This window comes from Cherax quadricarinatus, chromosome 19 (assembly GCF_038502225.1).
Source record: "Cherax quadricarinatus isolate ZL_2023a chromosome 19, ASM3850222v1, whole genome shotgun sequence".
NCBI classification, from domain to species: Eukaryota; Metazoa; Arthropoda; class Malacostraca; order Decapoda; family Parastacidae; genus Cherax; species Cherax quadricarinatus.
Genome location: NC_091310.1, coordinates 29,190,643 through 29,198,800, shown reverse-complemented (window position 1 = coordinate 29,198,800; position 8,158 = coordinate 29,190,643).

The following is an 8,158-nucleotide window of genomic DNA, read 5'->3' as shown; positions in this document are numbered from 1 at the left end:
GGTCACTACTTCCCCAGTGGTCATACTTCCCCAGTGGTCACCTGTGCTCACGTGTTGCTGGGCATTGTCATGGTGGGGGGAGAAGGTTGAAGGGGGAAGTGCCAGGAGAAGAGCAGGAGGTGGGGGAAGTGCCGGGATGAAGGGGATACTGTGGAGGATTCCCGTGAAGGAGATAGGGGATAAAGGGGAGGGGGGAAGGTGAGGAGGAGGAGGAGGGAGTTTTGGATAGATGGAGGGGGGAGAGATGGATGGGAGGGCAAGGGAAGGGGAAGGGGAGAGAGAGGTGGAAGGGAGGGGCTAATCTTGGCCTCGTCCTCTCCTCTCCAGACAACCTATAAGAAAATCTCACGCACGAGTCAATAATCTGTCTCTTTATTCCTATCCATCTGTCTGAATATATATATATATATATATATATATATATATATATATATATATATATATATATATATATATATATATATATTCAACACATCTGTCGAAACAGGACGACTTCCTGAGGTATGGAAGACAGCAAATGTAGTCCCAGTCTTTAAAAAAAGGAGACAGACACGAAGCATTAAACTACAGACCAGTGTCACCGACGTGTATAATATGCAAAGTCATGGAAGATTATCAGGAGAAAATTGGTTGAACAGCTAGAAAGGAATGAGCTTATTTATCAACGACAACCAGCACGGTTTCAGGGATGGGAAATCCTGCGTCACAAAGCTACTGGAGTTCTATGACAGAGTGACGGTAGTAAGACAAGAGAGAGAGAGAGAGGGGTAGGTAGATTGCATTTTCTTGGACTGTAAGAAGGCGTTTGACACAGTTCCACATATGAGATTAGTGCAAAAGCTGGAGGACCAGGCAGGGGATAACAGAGAAGGCACTACAGTGGATCAGGGAATACCTGTTTTGAAGGCAACAGCGAGTCATGGTACGTGACAAGGAGTCAGAGTGGGCGCCTGTAATGAGTGGGGTGCCACATGGATCAGCCCTTGAACCGGTGCTGTTTCTGGTATTTATAAACGACATGAAGGAAAGAATAGACTCCAAAGTGTCCCTGTTTGCAGATGATGTGAAGTTGATGAGGAGAATTCAATCAGACGAGGACCAGGCAGAACTACAGAGGGATCTGGACAGGCTGCAGACCTGGTCCTGCAACTGGCTCCTGTGCAAAGTCATGAAGATCGGAGAAGGGCAAGGAAGACCACAGACGGAGCACAGCCTAGGGGGCCAGAGCCTACAAACTTCACTCAAGGAAAAGGATCTTGGTGTGAGTATAACACCGGACACATCTCCTGAGGCGCACATCAACCAAATATCTGTTGCAGCATACGGGCGCCTGACAAATTTAAGAACAGCATTCCGACATCTTAATAAGGAGCCATTCAAGACCCTGTATACTGTGTACATCAGGCCTATATTGGAGTATACAGCGCCAGTTTGGAACCTTTACCTAGCGAAGCATGTACGGAAACTAGAGAAAGTGCAAAGGTTTGCAGCAAGACTAGTCCCGGAGCTAGGGGGTATGTCCTACGAGGAGAGATTAAGGGAAATTGACCTGACAACACTGGAAGACAAGAGAGATAGGGGGGATATGATAACAACATATAAAATACTAAGAGGAATCGATAAGGTGGGCAGAGATAGGATGTTCTAGAGATGGGACACAGCAACAAGGGGTCATAGTTGGAAGTTGAAGACTCAGGTGAACCACAGGGATGTTAGGAAGTATTTCTTCAGACACAGAGTTGTCAGGAAGTGGAATAGTCTGGGAAGTGATGTAGTGGAGGCAGGATCCATACAGAGCTTTAGGAAGAGGTATGATGAAGCTCATGGAGCTGGAAGAGTGACCGAGTAGCAGCCAGTGAAGAGGCGGGGCCAGGAGCTGTGAATCGACCCCTGCAACCACAACTAGGTGAGTACACACACACACACAGTCAGGAGTATCCCTGTTCGCAGATGTGAAACTAATAAGGAGAAAGCAAAGAGACGTGGACCAGGGAAAGCTACAAATGAATCTGGACAGGCTGCCACTCTAGTCTGATAAATGGCTATTGAATTTTAACATCAGCAAGTGCAAAGTTATGAAGTTTGGGGAAGGCCAGAGAAGACAGCATACGGATCAAAAGCTTGGGGTGCAAACGTTGCAAGCCTCAATCAAGGAGAAAAGCCTTGGGGTGAGTATTGTACCCAGCATATCCCCTGAGGTGCACATCAACTAAATAATTGCTGCAGAATATGCGCGTATGGCAAATCTAAGACTGTGCTTTTAGATATCTAAGTAAGGAGTCGTTCACGACACTGTATAGTATAAAGCTCTCGAAGCCTGGAGAGTGAACCTATTAGCGACCAGCAAAGAGGCGGGGCCAGGACAACATTGCACTAGCCAAGGACTCGATCCCATATTGTACTAGTCCGCCTCATGGTGAGCCAGAACCGCATGGTCCTTGTCTAGCACAGTGTTGTTATTGATCAATACCACTCGTTCGTGGTCACAATAATAAATAAGAACATAAGAACATAAGAAAGGAGGAACACTGCAGCAGGCCTGTTGGCCCATACTAGGCAGGTCCTTTACAATTCATCCAACTAACAAAACATTTGCCCAACCCAATTTTCAATGCTACCCAAGAAATAAGCTCTGATGTGCAAGTCCCACTCAAATCCAACCCCTACCACTTCCATATATATATATATATATATATATATATATATATATATATATATATATATATATATATATATATATATATATATATATATATGCAAAACAACCACTCTGAAAGAATAGAGAAATTCCATTTCGTGACTACTCACATTATCAAGGAACTATGATAATGTGAGTAGTCACGAAAGCGCTTGGAATTTCTCTATTCTTTCAGAGTGGTTGTTTTGCATATTCTGATACCTGTTTATGCAAATATATATATATATATATATATATATATATATATATATATATATATATATATATATATATATATATATATATATATATATATATATATATATATATATATATGCAAAACAACCACTGTGAAAGAGTAGTGAAATTCTAAGCGCTTTCGTGACTATTCACATTGTCAAGGAACTATGAAAGTAATACATCAAAGGAAAGCATATAAAGGGTCTAAACCACACCTCACAGTCAAATCCCACAACAAACACCTGACGCGCGACGATACCCGACTCATATGAAAAGAGGAACACTGCAGTTGGTCCCATATATATATATATATATATATATATATATATATATATATATATATATATATATATATATATATATATATATATATATATATATATATATATATATATATATATATATAGAGAGAGAGAGAGAGAGAGAGAGAGACAGGTAGGGTAGGCTCCAAAACCTGGTGGTCCCTGGTCAAGGACAGACAAGGTTATCTGCCTGATGAACTTATTCCACCTCTAAATCGACAGGATGGGACCACCTCTACTAGTGAGAACATAAGAACATAAGAATGTAGGAACACTGCAGAAGGCCTACTGGCCCATACGAGGCAGGTCCTTATCAAAACGACATCTACCTAAAGCTACTCAAGAAACAACTCCCGCACCCCCCAACACCAATCAAACCCAGCCCCTCCCGCTCATATATTTGTCCAGTCTCTTCTTAAAGCTACCCAAGGTCCTAGCCTCTATCACCCCACTGGGAAGACTGTTCCACGCATCTACAACTCTGTTAGAAAACCAGTACTTACCAATGTCCTTTCTAAATCTAAATTTATCCAACTTAAATCCATTATTCCTGGTTCTTACCTGGTTCGACACCCTCAGTACTTTATTAATGTCTCCCTTGTTTATGCCCGTCATCCACTTATACACTTCAATGATATCTCCCCTCATTCTACGCCTCTCCAGAAAGTGGAGATTTAAGTAGTCAAGAGAAGGCGGACCTCTTTGCTGAACACTTTGCTACCAAAATGCAAGTTCCTGATCCAGCAAGGGACCCTCCTTGGCTAGCTGCAAGAACTGTGTCAAAACTGTCAGTGGTGACAATAAGGCAGGAGGAGGTGCATTTCCTTCTTAAATCGCTTGACCAAGAAAAGGCTGTGGGCCCAGACAAGTTGAGCCCAAGATTGTTGAGAAGATGTGCAGACCAGCTAGCAGCACCTCTAATTCGCATCTTTCAGCACTGCCTAGTACAGTGTAAATGGCCCTCTCTATGGAAAGAGGCAAATGTAGTCCCTGTTCACAAAAAGAAGAGCAGAGCAGAAATCAGCAACTACAGACCAGTGTCACTCCTGTCAATCACTGGTAAGATCCTTGAGACAATAATCTCAAGACAAATGACAGAGTTTTTTGACTACCACTCACTACTTTGTGATCGTCAATATGGCTTCGGGAAAGGTTACTCTGCTGCTGATCTGTTGTTAAACCTCTCCACTAAGTGGCACCAGTTACTGAATGAATCCAAAGTCAGCTGTGTGGTAGCACTGGACATTGCTGGCGCTTTCGACCGGGTGTGGCACCAGGGCCTCTTAGCAAAACTTCAAGCACTGGGAATTGCAGGCTCTATGCTATGTCTCCTCAGTGATTACCTTCATGGTAGATCTCTAAGTGTAGTCCTCAATGGAACGGAATCAGCAAGGCATCCTATTGGGGCAAGTGTTCCACAAGGAAGCGTGCTGGGTCCATTGTTATGGAATGTCTACTTCAACGACCTTCTTCATCTCATCCCAGAATCACATGCATATGCAGACGACTGTACACTGACATTCACTTATCCAAGAGAAGAAATGCCAGCTGCTCTAAGCTACATCAATCACCAGCTGAGAGCTATATCAGCTTGGGGAAATAGATGGCAAGTAACATTTGCACCTGAGAAAACGCAAATGATGATCGTCTCTAGGCACCATGATGGTAATGCTGGTGCAGTAGTAAGGATGAATGGGAGGATGTTGGCACCTGGAGAAGAAGTTGATATCCTTGGGGTGAAATTTGACTCCAAACTAACCATGAAGAACCATGTTGTAAATCTTGCAAACAAGGCAGCCAGGAAGCTTACAGCACTTCGCCGTATCTCGCATCTGCTTGACAGTAGGGGTTGCAAGATCCTGTACGAGGCACAAGTACGCTCACACCTTGAGTATGCTCCACTTTCTTGGTTTGCCTGCCCCCCCCTCTCATCTGCGACTGCTTGACAGAGTAGAGAACAGAGCAAGACGTCTCATCTCTCGCCTGGACCCATCCTGGATAGATCTGTCATTTCAGCAGAGCCTTCAACATAGGAGGGATGAGGGTGGCCTTACTGTTATGTACAAGGCCAATATTGTCAAAATACCACACTTGGATCCACTTCGAGGACAGCGTGAAACAAGCTTTTATGCCACAAGACGGGCAGAAAGCAGCAACTTCACTCTGGCTGTACCCTTCTCCAGAACATCACTCCATCTGAGATCATACATACCCAGGATGACTAGAGTATGGAACACATTCGTACAGCATAATGATGTCAACGAGATAAAGTCAGTTGATCAAATGAAAATGCTGGCCCACAGATGGCTCCAACTTCATCCTGTTCCCTACTTGTGTGTCTCATAACAATAAAAATGCTTTCAAATGAGCTGATGTAGGTAACAGCTCTTAGCTTGCCAATAAAGTTAGGAATCCTTAACCTGTAAATAGCTGTCAATAAAGCTAGGGATCCTTAGCCTTGTCAAACCCTGTGTAAAACAAAAAAAAAAAAAAAAAAAAAAAAAAAAAAAAAAAAAAAGGGAGAGAGAGAGAGAGAGAGAGGGAGAGAGAGGGAGAGAGAGAGAGAGAGAGAGAGAGAGAGAGAGAGAGAGAGAGAGAGAGAGAGAGAGAGAAGGGAATAAGGTCATCTGTCCTACAAGACTTTAAAGTCTTACTCTGCGTTTCGGGTCTTTTTACCCACAAGTCTCTCATAAATATAAGACTTAAACACTTGCATTCCTGAACATAAAGTCACAGTCTTGTGAGATTCTGAAGAAAGGTCAGCAATATCTGAACACGGCTACAGTTAACAGTATATCTGCATCTCTAAGCATAAGCATGGTCAGAAAAGTCATCACCGAACCAACACAAGAAGACCGACAACGTTGAAACGACGACTCTACTAAGTGACTAACATAGTGACAACAGTCATTAATTAACCATCACAGAAAGACTGACAACTCACTAAGTTCATGTAGTCATCAGTAGAAAGGAAGAAGGAGGAGGTGGAGGAGGAGGAGGAGAAGAAGAAGAAGAAGAAGAAGAAGAAGAAGAAGAAGAAGAAGAAGAAGAAGAAGAAGAAGAAGAGGAGGAAGAAGAGGAGGAGATAGAAGATCAGAGTGATGTACCTCCCTCCTTCGCCCTATCTATACTCTGATAGTTCTATCAATCACTCCCGGAGCTCCCTCATGGTGGCACGCTCGACTCATAATAATGTCCTCTCGTTACCTCCATCCATCTGCGGTTGGTCTTTTCCAGGGAATCTTCCCTGGTATGAGTCTTTCCCAGGAAGAGGTCTCCTGGAAAGGGGTCCCACAAGGACGGGTCTTCCGGGCAATGGTCGCTATCGGGGAAAAAAGACGCTTCTCCGCAGTATGAAGCCAGCGTGGGTTGAGCATCAGGTCAGGTGCCTGTGTAATCACAGTGAGAGGTGTGGCAAAAGTAAGTACACGTTAGGGACATCCTTGATCACGCTAAGTGGGTCACCCTTAACCCCTCCTTTCCTCCTTCCAACACATGCTCACACGCCCACATACATGCCACCATCATCTCATTCTGCTGCCCGCAGCATTGAACATTCGTTTCAGATGACGAGTTGTCAGTGATGGGGCCCCAGTGCTGAGTATAATCATCCTCGTGCATTCTTCTCAATAGTTATTTCCGTATTCTTTTCTCCAGTTTTCCCTGTTCTCTGTTTTCAGCTTTCCCCTCCTTTCTTTTTCTCTACAGTTCTGTTTGTGTTCTTTCGTCCCGTTCTCCCAATGTTCTCATTTGCAGTTCATGTGTTCTCAGTTTCAGTTTCATGTTCCTCTTTACTCTTACTTTACCTTCCATCATATTTTTTTCTAAAATATATTACTTCTCCTCTTTATATTTCGACATATTCACTCCTATACTTGTTTGAATACATGGTAAGTTTGTGGATGACTGACCCCGAGTGTGTGTGACCTTCAGGTGACTGACCTCGAGTAAGTGTGACCTCCAGGTGACTGACTCCGAGTGCGTGTAACCTCCAGGTGACTGACCCCTTGTTACTGATCCCAAGTGACTGATCGTGTGACTGACCTAGCACAGGCCGACGTCCAACTGAGGCGTATCAACCCCAGAACACGAACCTACGATCGATTCTCCATCCAGGTTCCAGTCCCACTGGACGCACGAGACTGGGAAGAAAAAGGAGGGAAGAAGTGAATGGAGGAATTGACCTATGTCATTATACATAAGAAGGAACACTGCAGCAAGCCTATTGGCTCATACTAGGCAGGTCATTCCAAACCCACTATCAAAAATATTGGCCCAGTCCACTCTCAATACTGCCCCAGCTTAGCTAACCCTACTAGCTCAAGTTCAAGTCCCACTCATGTTAAAGATTCAGAACGTTTATTACTTCTCTATCTATATTCCGTATCACTGTCAAGAGCAATCTTTGTCATCACAATTATGGGACACAATACGGACAAGATAAAGAATTAGAATTAAGGACCCCAATGGAAATAAGTCACTCTGTCTGACTTTTTTGGGTTATCCTAGGTTCTCTACACATATGCTGCTATGTATGATAATTCTATGTAACTGTATTGTGTATACCTGAATAAATTTACTTACTTACTTACTTACTAGACACATGTGCAACACCTGAATATCTTTATTCGAAGACGTTTCCCCATCCAGTGGCTACATCATTTCCATACATAGACTGATATAACGAAGACAGTAGAAGTGAAATTTAGGAAATCAGTCCCTCAGTCTTGTAGACCTACTATTTATACAGTTCTCCAAGGCTGAGAGACTAATTAACTCAACTTCTACTGTCTTCGTTATATCAATCTCTGAATGGAACTGATAGAGTCACTGGCAGGCGAAACGTCTGCAATTAAGAAATCTTGTGACTGAGACAAGAAACCAAAACATTTTGCTCAGATTTGCTCGAAACGTCGTTTTGTTGTGTATTACACGTCTT